Source organism: Rhea americana, unplaced genomic scaffold (genome assembly GCF_003343005.1).
Source record: "Rhea americana isolate MKP2758 unplaced genomic scaffold, rheAme1 scaffold_2, whole genome shotgun sequence".
Taxonomy (NCBI): domain Eukaryota; kingdom Metazoa; phylum Chordata; class Aves; order Rheiformes; family Rheidae; genus Rhea; species Rhea americana.
Genome location: NW_028186149.1, coordinates 5,223,641 through 5,245,116, shown reverse-complemented (window position 1 = coordinate 5,245,116; position 21,476 = coordinate 5,223,641). Strand labels below are relative to the sequence as shown.

Sequence of the window (21,476 nt, the reverse complement as noted above, 5' to 3'; positions counted from 1 at the left end):
TGACACTAAAGAGTATAATAATGCAGGAAGCAACAAGGGCACGTTGCTAATAATCCCATTCCTATTAAATATTTAGAATTCTATCACATTTCATAATCAGAACATAGAAGTAACAAATTATAACAACTCCATGCTGATTAAAATGACTAATTAAGTATTAAGAGTTGTAAGAGGAAGCCATTGCTTGAAAAAAAAATCTCAAAGCAAAAGAAAAATTGTAATCGTTTTTAAGCATTTTYCCCTCCTTGATTTTTTGTTTTTCTATTGTGGAATTAGGACAAGCACGGGGATTCCTGAATGCTAAATGGCCTGCAAAACTGAATGAARAAATAATTTGACCCCAGTCATGTTCTCTTATCTGTAAAATTGAGATATCACTGCCTATATATGCTGCATTTTCTGATATTTGTAGTGTATTTTGAAAAAGAAGGGTTGGATTCTCCAAAGGCTCGGGGCAGTTCTCGTCAAAAGTGGCAAACCTGAGGACCACCCCTTAGTTCTTGATGAATACCCTGCAGATTTTGCACTAGGCCAGACTGTGATAGAATTTACAGCCTCTCTAATTTTGTTCCTGCTGAAGTGATGGATACAACTGCTTTGGCTATGTAGCTGTTACTATATCATGAGATCGGGAATATTCACGACACATTGGATAGTACTAATGTCGAGAGCTACAGCCCCAACAGGCTCCAACAAAAGCCTTCCTGAACTTCACTCAGATCTCAGACAGCTTTTAAAGGTTTAGCCAGAGATCCTGAGAAGCAATACAGAGATACACAGCTATGTCCACTGTCAGGCAGAAGAGGGAAGAAGAGGAGCAGGATCTGAAAGACATGTGGAGATGCCAGTGGAATCTCCACCTTTTAAATTGCTTAGATCTCTTTTTGCTCTGTGTAATCAATCAGATAAGAGCAAAGCAGGCAGGCTAGGGTCAAACATCAGTCTTTACAAGTACTGGTTATTGATACTGATTATAATTTCAGGTGACAATATGTTTTCCATCTTTGTTTTTAAGGGCCTAGATAGAGAAACACATAACAATTACAAATAATAACTACTTTTCAGATCATCTTTCTTCTAGCAGATGAGTTATTAATAATCAAATTTGAACTATTTTTTTACAAAGCACTTGCATGAAAAAATTATGACAACCCATATATATCTCTTTCTAGGGCTCTGAGTATAAGATAGCAGAATATTCCAACAGTTTAGGGATATTCTTGCATCTGTAGATAAAATCTAATGAAGCAAAATTCCTAAGCATTTCTAAAAGACAAGAGAATACAAAATTTTTACTATCGGATGTCTAATGGATTTCAGGCATTCTGAATAAATTGGGCAATTGAAAAAATTAATCTATATTTACTGCTTTTGACCTTAGGCTTTAGCCTTCCTGAATCTGGAATACTAGTATTTCAATGGGGACGTGTTTTATATCAAAACATTAGCAAACATTAGCGATAGGATTAAAAATAGCTAAGATCTTATACAACTGCATATGATTTAATATACTGTGATACAGTGCGGGACAAGGACAGCTACAAAAGGTAACAGGCTCAATACTATCCATTACACTTTTTCTCCATCCTATGTCTCCTTAGTGTGCATATGTAGATGGTACTTGTTTCCTAGAATTTTGCCTTGTCCACATTAAGGTTTTTATTTGCAGTATTTTGTACATGTTTACTTTCTTCGCTTAACATGAGTGAAACTATTCCTAAATTTAAGATTTACTGAATTAGGCTCTAAATCTCTTAGGCTTTGAACCAAAAAAGCTGGGAATCTCAGACACTGATGGCATGTTAAATAGCTTTTAGATGATGGTCCTCAGGGACCACTTAAGACATCCTCTCCTTCGCAATATGCTAATGTCCCACAAGCCCTTTGACAGTGTCTAAGAATTTCAAATACCAACTTTCAGGCCATTAGTTGACCTGATTATGCATGTGAATGGCATCAGATAGACCAAACATAATGATGGGAGATTTATATGTGATTATGTAACATCATAGACAACTTTCTAAGGAACAGGRTAAATCTCTGGGCCAGCATATGCAAAGCTCCAACAATATTGCCAAGAAACTTGCAATTAGTCATAGGTGCTAAAACAAAACTCTCTCTRGAAAAATCTCAATGAGGCAAGCAGTAATGCAGTACAGAGCCTATTTTCAGAGATGTTTCAAAATATCTGCAAGGTATTTTGTATCTTCCTTTATCACCTGCTCGAAGTAAGCAAAGATGGAGTGTTTYATACTCGGATTTATAATCTCTGTGGACTGTACCATGATATCAAAGATGAAGTCAGCTACCATCTGCTCCATTTTATGCAAAATAGATGTGGCCCTTGAACTTCTGGCAACTTTCCAATTCAATCCTCTGAGCAGATTTCTAACACTCCTGCTTTATAGGATATCCTATTATGCAGCTCAGTCAGTAAATTTTACTGTTCATGGTCAACTATTTATTTACCATGTAGCCTGCGATACAGCAGAGGGGCACAAAGGTATCTACTCCTATTTTTTAAAAAACATTTGGAGAATGTTCAGAAGCAGTATATAATGAAACAAGCCCGCACAAGTGTTGCAGGAATTCTCAGTTACTAACTTCTACTCTTTAACCTTTGAATTTTTTTTAAAAAAATACATATATAATATCCAAAGCCTGTTACTTTGTTAACTTAAAAATGAAGACTAAGGCTTAAAGAGATGATTAACATACTAYCTGAGCAAGAAACCTGATGCAAACAGACATTTTACCAAATTCACCCAAATTGTTACAGTGATCTAATTTTGATTTGGGGGGGAATTTGTTACAGATTCTTTTTCAAGACATCCTTCAACTTTGATCATATGAAAAAGGTAATTTGTCTTTGAGCTGTCAATATGTCTTGAAGTCTTAGCTGAGCAGCTGTATTTTTCCATTTATCTTCATACTGGCATTTTATTACCTGAGGCTGAGCTAATACTTTGTTCTTACTATTACAAAAAAACTTTCAATATCTGTATCTCCTCAAAAGTTTCCWGATGTGATAGAATGCTGTTGCTCTCCCATTCAGAACCAAATGTTCAAACATTCAATTGCATAAGAAGGAATTAACTTGGACTTGGTTTTGGATTTATTAAAAACAAGCAGTGGACTATTTTTCCAAAAGTCACATCCTGATCTAACTTTAAAATAATTTTAGAATTTAAAAATATTGAAGCAGAACATTAAGTATAACTCTAAAAGCCTTTTTTATTATATCCTTAAATATTAGTTCATATTATCAGGCAAGATAGGAATCAAGAATAGCAAGCATACAAAGGTGAACTTGATTTACCTTTTGAACTCTCAGTATGCACATTTTTAGGATTTGATCCTAGTAGTCCTAAACAGATTATCAAATCCAGGAACTGGTTCATATTCAGATAAAGTCCAAACCATAGCTGCAAGTTATTTTATATTCAAAAAAGGAGAGAATTAAGAATCTCAACACAAAGAAAAACCCCAAACTCCTGACAAGTATTCCAAGTGTTCCTACTGAAGAATGACAACACAGAGGATTCCTGCTCAGAGAAGTAGGAGTGAAATTTTTAAGTAACAATATCTGGACTTAACTGTTATACCTCATACCCTATAAAATGCAAATATTTAGATGAGAGAGTATGCTAGAGGATGGAACTTAGAGGAACTAAAGCAGTTACTATAGCAGACTCAACTAGAGCAGTAGCAATGCTGTAAGTGGCAGCCTAAACAGAACTCCCATGGTTACTGGCATTCTCAGTTTGTTGCCATTTCGCTCTCATAGAGAAGTTTCTATCACAATGACTATTGATAAAGGAATCCCACAGTATTCCTGCAGTAGTGACTTCTGGTTAGAAGGACTGATTGCTTTTCAAAGACATTCATAGTTCRGTTTCTTATGATGTACTTTTACCGTCATAGCTACAAATAGTAAAGAAAATTTTTCATTTTGCTGTGCCTTCAATTAAAAAACAAACAAGAAGAACAAAATATTAGCTATACTAAAGACTACTGTCCCTACGTTATTTTTTGCAGAGATTTTACTTTTCAGACTATTATCCTTATAGCTAGCAACAGAAGCTCTAAGCTCAAGCAGGTCTGGGTGATTGTTTACCATCTCTTTTCTCCCATCCTGTTAGTCCCTTTGTTAAACGATAAATCAAGAAATCTGTAAATGCTATGGGGTATGAAATAAGTGTTATTTGTCTGCAGGACAACTAGGAGACTTTATATGCTCCCTTTTCTATATATTTGCTAGATCAACAGCCCTGAAACTGAAAGGGATGCAGCAGAAATTGTTTGGGAAGATTCCAAGAAGATTGTCTACTTTCCTCCAATGTTATCCTCCTGCTATCTCATTCACTTCCAATTTGTGCAGTTTTGTACTTTATTTTTTTCCCCAGCTTCCTTCCAATAAGTGTTTAATCCCACAGGACAATTTTGAAAATGTTTATCTTCAAAAGTTACTAACTGAACTTACTTTGAAGGGGACCATGGCTGGCAAACACAACAGAGAGAAGTTATTTTTCCCCTATAATGATTTAGCCTTTGATGCACAGACAGATGGTCATGATCTCCTCCTCCTCCACCCATGGATTTTTCTAAAATGACACCCAAGTTTTTCTTGGCAGCAGTTAGAAWGTCTGGCAAGCAGCTCACTTCAGCTCCAATTATATTGACCACATTAATGCAAAAGATTAACAAATGAAATGTTCCATATTCAGTTAGAAGAGAAGAATTAAAATTTGCAGTGAAATAAGATAAGCACAAATTAGAAACAAATGCCAGCTACTTACCTCCACCCTTTTATCTAAGGATTTATTGTGGCCCAACTTTTTCACTGAGAACTAATGCTTCTTAGAGTCATAGGGTGTTAACTCTCTYGTAGCACTTCTTAAAGCACTAGCACTTAATAGACTTAGATTGCTGAGAATATCTTCAGAGACAGAATATAATACTCCTTTGCTCTGAGAGTTTTAAGGAATACTAGAGAATAACACCTTCCTTCCTTGCTCTAAGGACACTGAATTCTCAGATGGATGATATCTCTGGATTTATTTTCAAAGCTTTTCATGCTTGTCTGTACTTGTCACCTAAACTCCCCTGGGCACAGGAAAAACAGGAATTTGACTAATTCCTTGTTCAATGGCCTCTAGCTGAATGTTTTTTGAAGGACAGTACCTACGATCCCRGGTACATTTCTCAACCAAAGCAAAAATGAGGAAATCTCTCTTTCTGGTAATTCTTTTTCCATCCAGTTATGGACTAACTTCTTGCTGGTGTTGTGTGCTGTGGTGGTAGCCTCTTAGCTCCTGTCTGATACTAACTGTGTGTAACTGGTGTGCAGGTTAACACATCCCTATGGGTACATGAGCCATCTCATATAGCTTTACCTATGACAGCTAAATAATACCCTTTAGAGAAAGGTGTATTGTTAGACAGTTACCTTCAAAATTAGTTATTAAATCATCTCTATAGCGGGGAAAGAGTATAAATGTCTACTTCTAAAATTCATTGTTTATATATTTATTTAAATGTAATGAAATCCCATTAAAAATCATATTTTTCTACTAATAAGGAGTAAATACCATGATATATTTATAGATTTTACCAAATATTACTTACATCACTGAAGAATTTGTCTTGCAATGACATAATTTGTTGTTCTACTCAGACCACTGTTAATTTGATTATGAGTCTGATTCATTTCTATGAATGATATAAGATGAATTGTACTCAAAATGCTAACAGCTCCAAGATATATAAAATAAATTCCTAAGTCTTACAAATTAAGCTGCTAAACCAAAGACTTCTGATCACTCTGTTTGGCAGAAAAAACATGTGTTTGTGTAACCTGTTTAGACCAAATGAACTTGGGTAACTGTATACTAATTCATAACATTTGAATTTATGCATGCTACAGCAAAGTTAAAAGAATCGAGTCTCTTATTTCAGGTTTTCTGACTGAATATTGTAAGAAAATACCCAGCATCATTTTATCATAGATAAAAGGATTTGAAAGGATGTCTTGAACATAAACTGTTCCATGTCCTGTCCTACTTTTTCATCAGTCCTTATCTTTGCCATAAATATCACACCCTCCTATGCTGTATATGTTCATTACACAACTGCAGCTCCTCCTCTAAGCTGGCTAACACAGCTGTAGCTATAGAGTGCAGACCAGATGGCCAGTCAAAACCCTGCTTCCTATTGTCCACTGATTCATTTTTTTATAACAGAGAAACAGAATAATGATTGACAATAATCTCTGCTTCTGGACCCACACCTTGTGACTTTTCTTTCCTCCATCAAAAACTGACCTGTATCACACATTTGACACCATCATGCTTCCTTAAGGACTTTTTCTACAGTTTGATTAGCCTCCTCAACTCTTTTTTTCCTTATTATTTGCAGAAGAAAGGTTTACTTACAAAACTTCAATCCTTTTAATCTATTTTAGCCGTGTAATCCAGGGAAAGTTTGGCTGTGTAGTAACTCCTGAAGATTTGACTGTTTCAGCAAATATAAGAGGAAAAAAGAAAATAAAAGCTTTTTTTCTCACTATACACACGTATCATTTCTTCAATGACATACATACAATAACATGATGTACATATTAGGAGAAATATCAGAAATGAAGAGTAACAGACAGTTTCAGTCTGATAGTATAAAACAGGCCTGGCAAATACTCTGTGGCAGTGAGTGGAAATGTGGCCATCAACTTTAGTGGTCTGTCGGTTAGATTTATGAAGAGTAATAGTGGCAAAAGCAGCTAGTAAAGGAAACGGATAAAGGAGCTTGCTATACTGAGAAGATAAGAAAGGGGATCATATTTCTGGTGGCACAGGGACTGGCAACATGCTATGTCAGTGCCCCACATAACTGTACGCTGATAGGGCTGGCTAAGTACATATTCAGTTTTTTTTAAGGCTATAACATTTAAAAATGGTAGGATATACAATTATTTCCAATGTCATAGGAATACTGTTAAAAATTAGTAGTCAATTATTTGCTTTAAAATTAGTAGTCAATTATTTGCTTAAAAACTAAAATGCTAAACTGATATTTTTAAATCACTATCCACTGAGAGGAATTGTAAGAGCATATTTAAAAGAGACAAGAAAAAAATTGCATTCAGTTCACATATGGAAACGTAATATCAAAATCTCTATAGTCTTCTGCATCTACACGCAGAGCTGTTATGTTTGCAAATTGTTTGTTCAACAAGTGTACTCCTCCAAGCCAGTACAGCTGGCCTCTCAGTACAAATATGTTTAACTCCTTGATCTCTGTAGGTTTTATTGCTAATAATCTAATCATGTTTCATCAGCCCATAGTATAARGTTTCCATGGCCTCTCTACTATACCTTTTGTTCTGTTTTCACAAATACAAACTCAGTCCCTAAGTCATTTTAAAGTATTAATCATTTTAAAGTACAGCTGTGCTAACTTGTCTGCTCAGTAGTTCTTCCTTCCTTTTAGCCTATTCTGTTTGAGGGGAAGCCAAATGCTTCTCTATGGGTACCTTTTGAAAAGGGGGGAAATAAATTAATTTCCAACACATCTGAATGATACTTAATCCTTGACTTTTAACAGAGGAAACAGAGTCTGAGGAAGCTGAATTTTAAACCATGTTTTTTAAGAGTGTACAAAAACAAAGAAGGTTTTCATCCAGGATACTTGCAATCTTTCTCATTCTTTAAAATTACCTCACATAAAAGGCTAATGCCTACAAACTCCACGCAGCAGGAGGCAGATAGCTCTTGCCATCAGAAGATTTGAAAGAACAAAAATACCCCGCTAGYTCCAAAGAGAATCTCCTCAGCAGCATCTCTGTCTTGTGAAACCTGCACAGCTTTATAAAATAGCTTGAGAGTTAACAACACCTGCTTGTYTGAGACTGGGAAGGGGAGATGTGCGAGAGGGCAGAGACGCTGGCAGATGGTTCTGCCAGCAGCAGGGCAGSCAGCTGCGTCACCTCTGCCAGTCTTGGTGCAGAGCAGAGGGGGAGAGACGTGCTCTGTCATTTAGGGCAATTCCAGGCTGTTAACACGTCAGTCAGCTCAACTCCTTTAGACTTTTCCTCAAACACACTCAAGGCAGGATAGACACAAAACACTCATAATTTGTTTGACTTAAAGTAACTCATTCTAATCATTAGGCTGTGAATATGTAACAGCTTCAGCTCTCAGTGGCTATGAGGCCTTGCCCTGTTGAGTCAATTATAGTAATCTAATCCTAAAGTAAAGGCATAAATAATATGAAAGATGCATTCAAAAAGGTGTTCTAATTGCCCTGCTCTGTTTAAAAAAATAGTATTTAAATATATGTTCCTGATCCTTTTGAAATATAATTGTTTAATAGCAGCTGGAAATACGRTCTAACTCCAGAATTACACAAGCATAGGTAAGAAATGATGTAGATAAACCACATCATGATAACAGGAAGAATCTTGATGCTGGCCATCCTGAACATTGTCTAGCATTGTCTATAATGAATCAATAATTGATGAAAACTAGCATGAAATATGGCAAACAGAACTGGCCCAGACAGTAGCCTTCCTCATGGCCAGGACAAAGATATTCCTTAAAGCAAAAAAATGCAATACAGCTTGTTAAAATAGGTAGATAATTCTTCACTATATGAGATTTCCGCTAGGTAGGGAAGTGAGAGGAGCTGGAAGACAAGAATACTGTAAAAGATCTACTGTTGTGGTTATGCTTTGGCTGCAACAGATYAGAGCAACCTGGGAGTACTTTAATCCTTTCTACCTGACAGGGACCCCTAAAGACTAGGGTCATCCTCACTACCATAGGGTGATGTAGTCAGATTCCCCATTAACATTGGTAGTAATAGGTGGTCAGCTGTGGCATTCTGTTTCACTCACTTTATGCTTTCTGCCAGCCCTGTTTCTGATCTTTCCATACTAGTTGAGGATCATAAAGAGAATCCAGAAACCCAGAGAATCTATCCCTTTGAAACTAAATTACCTGTATTTGTTGAAATGCTATGAAGAACTGTGTGCATGGCAGCTGAAGTGGCATCTAGTGATCGTATTCTGACTGATCTTATTGGAAATTTTTCTTTTTCTATGTTTTTATATAAAGAAGGGTTTATTATGCAACAGAGGTAGATTAAACAGCTGTCAGGTTTAAATGGTGCAAAACTCACAGACACTTGATGCCACCACTAGTTCTGCAGCTGAAATGTGAGCCATTGAAAAGAAGTCAGACTTTGCAACCATAAAGCCATATACTGCTCCAAACACTCAGAGAAGATCTGAGAATTTTACATAAACTCTCACTTGTATTCAAGAACTTACGAGATTCTTCTAGCAGCCAGGAAGCCCAACAATGATTTTTAAACAAAATTGCCTGATTAGAAGTCAGATGACATTTTTTGTAACTTACTGAAAAAATGGATAGATAATGTTAACTCCGTGGAAATGAGAATTGACAGCACTTCCTTAAACCAAACAGAATTCAGGAAGAGACTGTACAAGCTTCTGCCATGCAGTGCTGCCAAATGATCTCAATTCTAGCTCGAAAAAAACCTGCTATTTCAGCCTTGGGCCTCTCTTCCATAGTTTTTTGCTGTGTTCTTTTATGGCTTAGATAAATATGCACCACATTTAGAATCAAGTCCTCTTTTCCCATGAGCACAACTTATATTAATTCTCATGAATCACTCATAATTGGAGAGGGCTGCAGAAGGGTAGGATGGGAAGAGTGTAATTGGTTTTCAGTTATCAGTAAGATTAAGATACCTGCTCTCCTAATCTTATAGATGTGATCCAGTTAGTGTGAAACTTAAAATTAACCCTCAAAAAATAATTGTTGTATCACCACTTCTACAAACCTTGCATATTTTAGAGCATAGTCTAGGTCAAAACTCAAGGAATGCCTCATGGTACTACCACCACTTATATAAAGTAGAGGCTCGTTGTACTCCTTATTTAGGCTGTTCTCTAGATAAAAGAATTTGAATTATACAGTCCAATCTTAATGATATACTTGAGCTTGCAGAGCTTTCTGAATTGAAATAACTAAAACCCAACAAATACTGAGGTGCATTTATGAGATACACCACTCACTTGCCTAATGCAAACCCATATGATGTGGAAGAGACTGCAAATTCAGATAGACATCTATATGTAGAAGAGACAAAATTGCTCTAGTTCATGAAAAAAAAGAGAGAGAGAGACTGAGGTTGGGGCCACTAGAGAAGGGCTAACTAGAACCATCATTCATCACTCTTGCATTAGGGATGGAGGTATAATTGTATAGCCGCTGCACAAGTTGGCACCACTAATGTTCATGGCATAGTTAGAGGATGACACCATTGCTGTCCATGGCAGAGGGCTCAGACACGGAAACAATTCTTTTCCTCTACTGACTGCAGCAGAGAAACCCAGCAGGAATCTGATTTAATTTGGGCTTAAAGCTTCAGCAGACCAAGGATAAACTTTGGTGGCAATATGTTTGACATGCTCTTGCCTCTAATGTACTATGGAAAGATGACAGTAATTAAAGTTATGACTCATCCCTAACATTTCACTGATAAATTATCCACTGAGACTGACTTTGTGTGGATGCAATAATTTTAGTAAGTACTTAAATTTTTAAAACATACTTTAGAAATTGAAATTGGGCAGTGGATGGACAAGGTAAACTGCTATCCTGCTTATAAATCTCTGAAAGATAATACAACAAAGAGCTTCATGTTTTGTAAAAATCAATGTTCTTTCTGTTCTCTCTCAACAAAATTGGAATGTAATAATTAAGATGTTGTTAGTGGTCAAGATGGGGCCTTGATCCTGAAAAGCTTTCTTGCAATAACTGTTCTACAACAGTTATCCCATTGAATATATTCTATGTGTGCGTGTGTGTGTGTGTGTATTATAACAGTTGTAACTTACAGTAATTGTCTGGGTGGCACCACATACTTTGTACTTTTTTATTGTCTGTGTAGACTCCAAAGCAATCTCTTTGTAGTCTCTAGGTAACTGTGTACAAACTACAAGCCCAGAAAGGATCTCTCAGTCCAGCCACAGTAAACCCTTTCATCATAAAACCTCTGAACACTTCAGTTAATCAATTATTATACACTTTCCATGGTTCCAACTTTACAGGCATTTTGTTAGTAAATTTCTTTTAGAGTGCAATTAAAGCACAGAACGTGCAGATTTTGCAGCAAGATTTCTAAACCAATAGTGTTTTACTGTTGGTAACATAATGAGAATGCATATGTAGAGAAAATAGGAGAACATTTACACATGCTTTTCACTSCCCAGACTCCTTGTTTCTCTGGAACAATCTTGGACATAAACTGGAGTTCTCTGAGTATCATCCTCCTCCTCCTCCTCCTCTAACATTTGGTAAGTGAGTCATTTGTGAACTTGACTTCCTTTCTGATACATCATGCCCCAAATGCTCATGAGCTTTTGAAGTTCCTTCATAAATGATATATTGCCTTATAACTACTTCCAGAATGTGRCAGAATCCATTTTCCTGATAACTGTTGCTTTTCTGTCTGAGGTTGTTTTTAGGAAGCTCATTTAACAAGAATTAAATTTATTTTTGAGGGACTTTAAACTCATATATATATTCGGGATACCTGTTGGAAACAAATTTTGATTTATATTGTTAAATGCAAACCATTGTCTTTTAAACGATAATTTTTATAATGGATTTTTTCAAATACCTGTGCTATAGTTAACATATATTTACATAATATATATTTACATACGTAGAAATACTCTTATAGATAGTAGTCTGCCATACAAATCTGTATTTCATGATGAAGACAACAAAACAAATCTGAAAAACAAGTCTGTCCTAATCCCAGCATACTGCAAGAAAGAAAAAGCAGAAATACGAAAAATTAGAAGATGACAATAGGTACAAACACATACACAAAATTAAATGAACTAATAACCTTCAAAACAAATACGTAAGATATTTTTCATCTCAAAATAGATATTTATGTATAAGGTGGAACCATGGATTATTTTCATGTCATCCACTTTCAGCCCTCAGCTTCTTCGCCCATGCACAGGAGTGAAACCTGTGCCTAAAGCTTTAAATATATTCAGGTTGCATCTGACAAAGTGAAYATAATTCAGAGCTGAACCCTTCAGCATAGATAGCAGCCATAATCAATGCCAAGTTTAGTTCAAGAAGGTTTTAGCAAAAGAGAATTCTGATAGTCTTTCTGTACGCAGCGAAAGGTTCTCCAGAGAGCAAGAACCAAATGTATAGTGAGTATTGWCTATATCAAAATCAAACCATATAAAAATACATGTAGTCTGGTAGACAGTTCATAATTACAGTCAGAACCAAGAAGTGTGTGCATTAAATGCTTTCTGAGCTGAAACAAATAGGCTGTGCTCTACATGAAGATTCTGTACTGCACAGAAAAATATTCTATTGAAATTAGTTATTATAGAAACCTATATAGTTAGTGGTCATTTATCAAATGTACTGTGACCTTCAGATTACTAGAAAGACAAGAAAAACCCTGGAAAGAGTATTTCTGAGATAATCATAGTCTTCTTGCTCAGTGTGGGTAGAAATTCCAGACACTTCTGAAAGTGACACCTCCACAGGGAATTGTTCATTAAGCAAAATTGTCAGTCTAGTATCCTCTTTACAAAACAGGGAACAACACTGGGAATGACTTCCTAAATTTCTAAAGGATTAACTGATATAATAGTAAAAAAAAACCTGACAGTACAGGAAATATCATGTCTCTGAGTGTATTGCTTGTAGATTGGAAAATGCTTTTGCTCATTGTCTCATCTCTTTCATTTTTAACTTCATTGGCTTTTAAAAATATATGTCTTGTGAATCAATTGTTCTGTGATGCAGTTTGTATACAATATTCTATTATAGTGATGTATCTTCAGAGAATGAGGTCTTTTATTTTAAAAATTGAACTGGATCATAATGTTGAATCTTAATGTAGTACCTCTAAAGAAAAAAATCCTTTTAATCTTCACAGAATACATATATATAATGCCCATAGGAATAATTCRTAAAAATAAATCACATTGACACATTCCATGATATCTTGTAAGGCCCTGCAGGGTGGCAGTGGCAGCAGCCACTTCTATTTACCATGTGTCTATTCCCCCAAAAGCTTTCTGTCCTAGTTTTAATTTGGCTCTATATCATGCTAAACAAATCATTTTGATTCCTTCTACATTTGAGACATCATTTGATAGCTCACTGTTAATCCTTCTAAAGGTTGACTGTAAGTCAGAGGCATCAGCACTCAGCCCTCTCAGAGAAAGTTCTGCATTCCTATAGCAGTTTTTCGTGCTCAGTTTTTCAGCTGGGAGTGAGGGCTTAAAATAAATGTTAAACTGACTAATATGAAGGATCATAGGGTCACAAGATCATAGGCTTGTTCAGGTTGGAAGGACCTCAAAAAGTCATCAAGTTCAGTGATATACATGGATGGCCAGTAATCCATATTCCATATTCATCTATTAGAAAGCTAAGAACTCAGTACAYGATGATGCAGGATGAAATCGGTCAGAGACACAAAAATGTTTTTTGAAAAAATTAAGAGAGAACCTTGGGATCAGACTTACTGAAATACAGCTAGAGAACCACTGTGATAGTACAGGAAGCCTGGAAGCAGTGCTGGTTGAAACAATAAAGTATACAGATATTTAATGGGAAACCAGCAGCAGGAAGAGAGACATGGTCAGATACAGGAAGAGTTATAGGCTATGCTCTTTGCAATGAAGCAATTCTACCAGGTCCTCTTTGAGCGCTGTCTGGATACAAAATCTTTAGAATACTCAAGAAGAAGCTGTAACTGAATGCATCCAAAGAGTTGCAAAGCGTGGGGTATTCATTCATTCATTCCATAATGTCTGAATGAAGAATCGTCTGGAGAAGTCAAAGTAGTCAGTGCCGGTGACTAGCATCCTGTGCCTTTTAAGACATCTTCCCAGGCATAGCTCTGTGGAGCTGAAAAATGAGTCTGTCAACACGCAGCAGTAACTTTGGAGCACTCTGCCTTGTGCAGTGCAGTATTGTTTTCAGATGTGTATCACTACAAGCACCATGATACATCCAGATTAATTAGGCCACCTAACACATCTACACTTTTTCCAGAACTCTAGCTAATATTTATTTAATACTAAGAAAAAGATGACTTAGATATTTTARGGCCCTGAGGGCATTGATAGGCCCTAATGGCCCTGACCAGCCTCACCTGGAGCCTCCACCCACCTTTTCCCATGGGCCCAGGAGCACTACTTAAGCTCAGCCTTGGGCTACTAGTTGTCTGAGTTTTGCTGTTGACCTTGAGCATTTCCAGCATTTGGTTGTTTATCATGTTGATCTGGACCTACAGGCTGTATTCCTAGCTTCATCTCAGACCTGCCTTTTTATCATAGACCTGCTTACTGATCATGAGGTTGTGTCTGACCCTTGTTACAGTTGYTGGATCTGATTCTGAGCTGCAGACTGACTTTACTCCTGAAGGCTGAGTCCCTCACCACCACAAGCTGGCGTGATGATTTGAGCTTCTAGCTGAGCCTGGCTGCTATCCCTGRCCCTACCTCAGTTGGATACTGTGGGACTGGACCCTGTCTGGTGAGGCCTCTGCCCTGCTGGCTACGTTACTGTGCTTGGTTCCTGCCTCTCTGTCTCCAAGAGAGTAACCTGCCCTTGCTGTGCCCTGACAGACACATCCTAAATGTCACTCAAGGGGACTTCAGAARCTCTATTAAAGTACTGAATGAGATGTAATCCTACAAGCAGTAAATTAATTTCGGTTCCCAGACTGACCAGAGCCAAGGAACAAGTGCTTTAACGCTGCTTTCTAGCAGCATGTGAAGGATGACCTGTGTAAACTAGATAGGATATAATTCAATCTAAACAGTAATCTCAGCAAATGTGAGACATAATATCACCAGATAARTAGGCTCATGCTAGAGGAGAAAGTCCCGTCAAAGGTGAGCCAAAGCGCTTATCTTCCAGTCAGGTGTGAATGTCCTTGTGCAAGCCTACCCAGAATAATGTGAGGTGTRCAAGGGATACTGGGGTTAATAGCTAGTCTTTCGCTTTGAGTTCATATCCTGACAGCAATGCATAATAAACCTGTTTAACGTTAATAATAACAAGTTTACAGTCACCCTAGATTCTCACTCCTGGTTCTGAGAAGCAGAATATACTAAAGAAGCTCCAGTGAGAATGATATTTGGGAAAGTAAAAATGTGTTTATAAATTATGGTACACATGATATACCATAGTCAGGTAAAGGACCATAGCACACTATAGCAGAAATTAATTGATTCAGCACTAAGAGAGGTTCTTATGACAAGATCTCCTTATCCAAGTATCTCCAAGGTAAGGAAAAACAGTGCTGGGGTAGTTAAAAAAGAGTAAAGGTAAAGCAGACAGATCTCTTGGTTGTCAGTGGGTCATTTCAGTACCCACTGCTGTGGGCAGGACAGTGGTCCAGACAGAAACTGGTGGTCTGGATAAAGCATGTTTCCTAAAAAGGGTTTTACATGAGGCAGCACACAAGCACTGAAGAGGATGGCAAGCTCTGCGCGCAGCTTGCGACAACAAAGGTGCCAAGGATCTAAGCCAACACTCCCAGGTGAACTGGTCTGGGACTAGCCATCAAACAATCACGCACAAAAACTCCTGATAGCAGAAGGTAACAGTCCAAGCTGCAATATGACAMCTGTCACACCTCATGTGATAAAACYGTGAGATAAGTAAATGTGGTAATACAGATYCTCATTTGAAAAAGCCAGTAAGGAGCTGTTTAGCCTTAAATATTTGTTTAAATCCTTGTAAAGTAGTGTGTTTGTGTTCTGCTGACTGTACTTTAATGAGAAGCCTTGAAATAGCACCACAACTCCTGTTCTATCTTAGTACTGTGGGTCTTTTTCTTCTGTGCAAAAAAACTTTTTCTTCCGTGCGAAGATACCTATAACTAGGTAGACAAAGGCTAGGTCAGACCAAAAGGGTGGCACTGAGCAGGTTACAAGGCCAGTGCCATGAATATCATAATAAAAAGGTAACAGTTCTGGTATTCTCTTGCATTATGTATATTTGGAGTTGCTTAAATACAAAAGTATCCCAGTATATCACTAATTGTTAGTCTGAAAAACAATACCACAGGAAACTCATGTCAAGAAAGTTCTTGTAGGCTTTTTAAACTGTTCTCTTATCACTCAAAATAAAGCCTCTCCTGTGGAAAATAAAAGCTGGAGACCTCTTTAAAAATTAAGCTTTAGCTATTCTATGGCCTTCCTTCCAGTCTTACACCTACTGTAGATATTACAGTTCTGAACCTGTTAACCCTCTTCTATGCTGTTTCGGGACTGTATATTCTATAACAGAGAGGTGAAAAATATATTTGAAAATGTGAAATGCAAATAAGTAACTCATTTTATTTATATGCTACAACTACCAAATAGCTGTAAAACTTACTATGAAAAGAATTTCCAGTTTTCAGAGTTGTCCAAGAAATGGCCTTATCTCTCAAACTGAGCAAAACATTTTTATTTTTAGGTATGCATATTTGTGCTATCTTACCACTCCGGCTTAACCACCATAAATGTGATACACAAATACACAGCTGCAGCATAAAACCAAAAATGGCCAACAACCYCCCTCCCCCCATTAGATCTTACTTAACTGATATTCTAATAGTTTCTCCTTTGTCATTTGATTTAAGGAGAACGTAAAGGTTATATTGATACTGAGTTGCAGCATATGTCTTGCAATGTTTTCATACTTTCATACATTACAAAAATATTTATATTTTAAATATAAGTTACAGAAAAACTGAAGGAGTAGGGTTTTACAAAGGAAATTAAATTTCTGATCTCTGCATATTATTTGAAAAATCCTTGCTTTCATGGGTAACATGAAAGCATCCTAAGGTAAGTTTTAAATATTGTACAGCTGTTAAGAAATGTAGGCCATGTGTATACATTCTAGTAATAATAATATTACAGGTACGTAATGTTTAAATTTTTTTTGTACCTGCTGTATCTATTCTATAATCCAAAATTAACATACATTCATACAGGTATACAGAATATCACTCACTTTTAGTTTTAAATGTTAAAGTTACTTAAACCCTCTTTTGCTATGTCTTTCATTTGAAGATCTCCTAGTTTAGCTCCTCTTGGCGACCTTTTCAGAGAGATTATTGTCTGCTCTCATTTTACATTTAAGACATGTGAGATAAAGAAAACTAAAGCAACCTACACAAAGTTACTCAATTACTGGCAGAGCTGAAAGCYCAGAGAGAAAGCCTGTGGCTTCACTGAAGAGAAACATAAAACTCTGAGAAGGGCAAGAAAACTCAGCAGGACAGGATTTCACTACAAGTCTCCCATTTCTGCTACTAAAATCTTTCTTTAACATTAAGAATTGGAAATGGTATCATAATATTTAAAGCTAAAAAGTGGAATCTAGTATTCAAGCTTATTTATGTAGCTGTTGCATTTAAAAACCTTAAAAAGAGTCTGACACTAAAATGAATTTGCAAACCATRCCAAAATTCTTGCCCACAGAGATAAAAGTATGTCCTGAACTTCAGCTTGGACTAAGCAACCTCTCAGTTTTCAGTTTTGAACTAGGACCTGATGGCCATGCAGTGCTCAGGTCTCCAATAACTGTCACTTCTATRCCACTGCTACAATGAATGTAAACTTTGGAGTTGCCTTGAGCTGTATAGCTAATTTCACGTTTTTGCATTGTTTGAAAAAGAAGGAAATAATACGAAACAACGTTAGAAAGAAAAAAAATCTCAATTTTGAAATAACATTTTTTTCTTACAGAACTTAATGGAGAATATCCACATGTAAAATGAATTATTCTGATAGACTGTGATGTTCATGCTGGGAATATTATAGAAGAGAAGCTGGATGGGCTATACTTCAGTCTTCCTTTGAAGCCAGTACCTTTATATCCACTGACTTCAATCAGAGCAATATTATGGCAAGTACATTTTGTAACTGTTTTTTATTCTGCTTTTTCTCTACGGAAGTTAGGTTTATGCAGTTGCACCACCAACCAGCTCATCTGTTTCTGGCTCATCTTTCCAATATCTTTGCAATATAGTTTCCAATTTCAATCCAATTTGACAGAGGGGTACTTGTCTCAAAGGTACTCCAGCAGGTTTCAGGAAAATAAGGAACTGGATAGAAAAGAGACCTAGAATCCTACTAAGAGAGATGCAGAGACTGACCTTTAACCATTCTGCTTGGCCTGCCCAGCAACCTGTGGTTAAGGAGCTTGTATACAGTAGCAAACTAACCATGAAATCCCAGACTACTTATAGTATGTTCATGTTGTAAAACCTCAATTTTACAACTAGAGAGATGGTTATGTAGGAAATAAACTCTGGGATTTTGGTCAGTCATTTTGTATTAGAAATCACACTTAGCCCTTAGAGCTTTCAATGGCCGTACATTTATCTTCTAGATGATGGTGAGCAAATACAAGTCTTTCACTTTAAGACTTGGAGCACACCTTTATTAGCTTGCAAAGTGTTGCCCTTGTGGGATATATTTTGCCCTACAAAAACAGGACACCTTAAACAAGTAGCAATACTTTCTGACTTGTATATCAAAACAATCAAATGCAACTTCTTGCTAAAGAAATCCTTAAATTTCCTATTGGTAGCAGTGAGTGTATGCCAGATAACAGTGTGATCCTGCTCATGCCCAGTTCTTACACTCTTTTGCAAGTTTCCCATGCTACATTGTTCTTTTTCTTTACTCTGGAAGCAATGTAATACCAGGAAAATGCACAAGGTTAGGCCCATCTGCACTCTCTAAAAAATGATTTAATGGTCACCACTTTGAGAACATGAGAGGTTAAACTAAAAAGAATAGACACTGTACTGAGCTGTTACTTTGGAGATAGGCTACCGGGCTACCTAGACCTTTGGTTTGACCAACATGGCTTTTCTGATGTTCTGTGTTCTTACAAGATCTTGCAGTTTGATTAAAGGTCATATTTCATTCAGAAGCCTCTGTTTGACACATGCCAGCTCTCCAGGACCTAGGGTGGGATTACTTGATGGCTCTGGAAGTTATAATCTGTGTTGTATAAGCAGAGGAGAATTAAAAGCATAAATACACTGTTAAGGAAGCAAAAACAACAACAAAAAAAGTGCAAGATAATTGGTTCTTTTCTTTAAAGTGTGCTCCAGCACTAGACTAAGACATGAATGGAACTACCTACTGCGTGCCATAACATGCATAATTTTCTGTGTCAGTTTATAGTTAGGGTGCAAACTCATAAAATTCCTGTTAGGACATAGTCTTGAGTAAGATGCTGTATTATTATACAGCCTCTGGAAACTAGTAGTTGCAATGAATATCTGCACATGACAATGTTAAAACCATGTGAACGCATAACATCTCATCTACATGTGATAAAAGGAGATCAGACGAAATAATACAAACTAGTAAATCAGAAGCATGGGTACCATTGTTGGAGTCATTTGGTCTTGATTATTTGTATGTCTGTCATGGAAACATCGCATGGTCAAAATAGTGATATATATATATAATAGTATATACATATAATAGTGATATAATGAGGGAAATACTTGAATATTTACAATTGTCTTCACATGAGAGTCCACCTAAGAAAATGCTGCAGCACTCCTTAAAATAGAAGTTAAACTTTAAGAAATTTTACTTCCTAAAACTTTAAAAAAAGGCAAGAAACAATGCTAACTGTGAYGTATTATCACTTCACAGATTTAAGAAATGAAACTTTTTTCAGTGTAGTTTAGGTTGTAGTCCTGTACATGCTTGGTATAAAGTATTTCTGGTAATCTTCACAGCCACGATATCCCTCTATAAATTCTATCTTTCCTCTCCATCATCCCTTAGTTCCCCAAAATGAATAATCATATGTCCAGTAGTTGTACGAAGGAGTGAACCTGCTCCCTTTGGTGCCAATGAGAGAATTATTTTTCAGTGGAAAACTTTCTGCATGCAGGAGAGGCCTGTCTGGAAGTGCTTRACAAGTAGCTGTAGTAAGACTTCTGTTAAATTCTTTCAAGCAATTTTAGAGTGAAAAAAATTAMCTGTTGGTTATATGGCTTTTGATTAAAGGGATCGTTTTCCTGTGCTGTGAAACYAGGTGATGGAAAATGTTCAAAAATTTTGTGTAAAATGGATTGCAGATTCCAGCTGCTAATGGCAGGCAGAATAACAAGTTGTTCTGTAAGAAAAGAAATTACCAAAGTTTACTTCCCCCAGCTCTTCATCCTGTGTTTGGATTCTTCAATCTCTTACAGGGAGTTAGCTTACACTGCCCTTTCCTTCAGTAGGTGCACTGATACAGTCTCCTTTTATTTCCTGCTTTAATGTGTTTTACATAAATGTGTAGGAATGAAACCTCCTGTTTTTGTTTGGTTAAAATTAGCTAATGACTATAAGATTTACTGAGGAAACATGTCCATCCACATGAAAACACAGATGGTATAATTGTCTATAAGTGATTTCCCTAGGAAACCAGGCTAAAAGTGGTGATATTCATGCTYTATTCTCTCTGCAAATTAACTCCATTATGAAATATCTATCTAATGTCTTTAAATTAAATTAAAAGTGAAAGGTCTTTTTTGGTGAAAGGTATTTTGCCCCAATTGCTTTCAGCAGTAATCCCGATCCCAAGCATATTTATTTCCAGTCTCTGTCCTGTCAGCAGCCCAGCTGCAGCCTATCTGCTCAGCTGTACTAGCTCTCCTCGTTCTGCTTGAGACTTTCCAGTATGACTTCAGCATGGTGATGTGATTTGCCTTAAAAAAGAATCTGTACAGCCATGCTGAGGTTGGTTGAAAGAAAAGATTAACACATTGAAAGAGAAAACTTACTTCCTTCTCTTGGAATATGTTTACTCTGATTTTGTGAATGCTTTATTTAGGCATATGTTTACATTATTTAAATGAAGCTTTATATCATACTAATGATTTTTTAAAACCACCTTTGTGATTTTAAGTTTAAAATTAATTTAAAATATGATCTTAAATTAATTTTATTAAGGTGGTGTATGTGACTACTTCTCTTTTATGAAGTAAAAGTACTGTAAGAGCACAAAAACTTTGATTTTTAGCTCAAACTTGTTCTTAAATGCTTTTAGTTAACTCTAAAAAGACTGGTTTAATGAAATAGGTACCCAAAGTGACTTGTGTGAATTTAAAATCACTTTTTGATTTAAACTGTTTACTTTCCAAGTAATAATCTTCAAGTTAATTTCTCGAACTGTAAGCAGGAAAAGCAGACGTTTTTCAGGGTGCACACGGCCTGCAAGCTCTGCTGCGGTGCTCGGACACGGAGCCCCTACGCCCGCGTCTAGCGCTGCGCAGGAGCGGGAGCCCCGGGGCTGCCGGGCGGCGGCGAGCAGCGCGGCGAGCGAAGGGCGCGCCGAACCGCGCTGCACGGAGCTCGCGGCCCCTCCCCGCGG

The 21,476-nt window shown here is 36.8% G+C and overlaps 1 long non-coding RNA gene across 2 annotated transcripts in view; it reads left to right on the top strand.

Moving 5' to 3' along the window:
- The window catches only part of LOC146596627 (uncharacterized), a 32,404-nt gene extending 14,047 nt beyond the window's left edge, over positions 1–18,357 (top strand). Inside the window, exons 5-7 of one of the 2 annotated variants that reach the window (XR_014895692.1) lie at positions 11,297–11,380; positions 14,460–14,615; positions 17,831–18,357. This is a non-coding gene — a long non-coding RNA (uncharacterized LOC146596627). The remainder of the gene's footprint in view (positions 1–11,296; positions 11,381–14,459; positions 14,616–17,830) is intronic. The other variant, XR_014895693.1, reaches the window with a different exon arrangement.
- Positions 18,358–21,476: the final 3,119 nt, after the last annotated feature.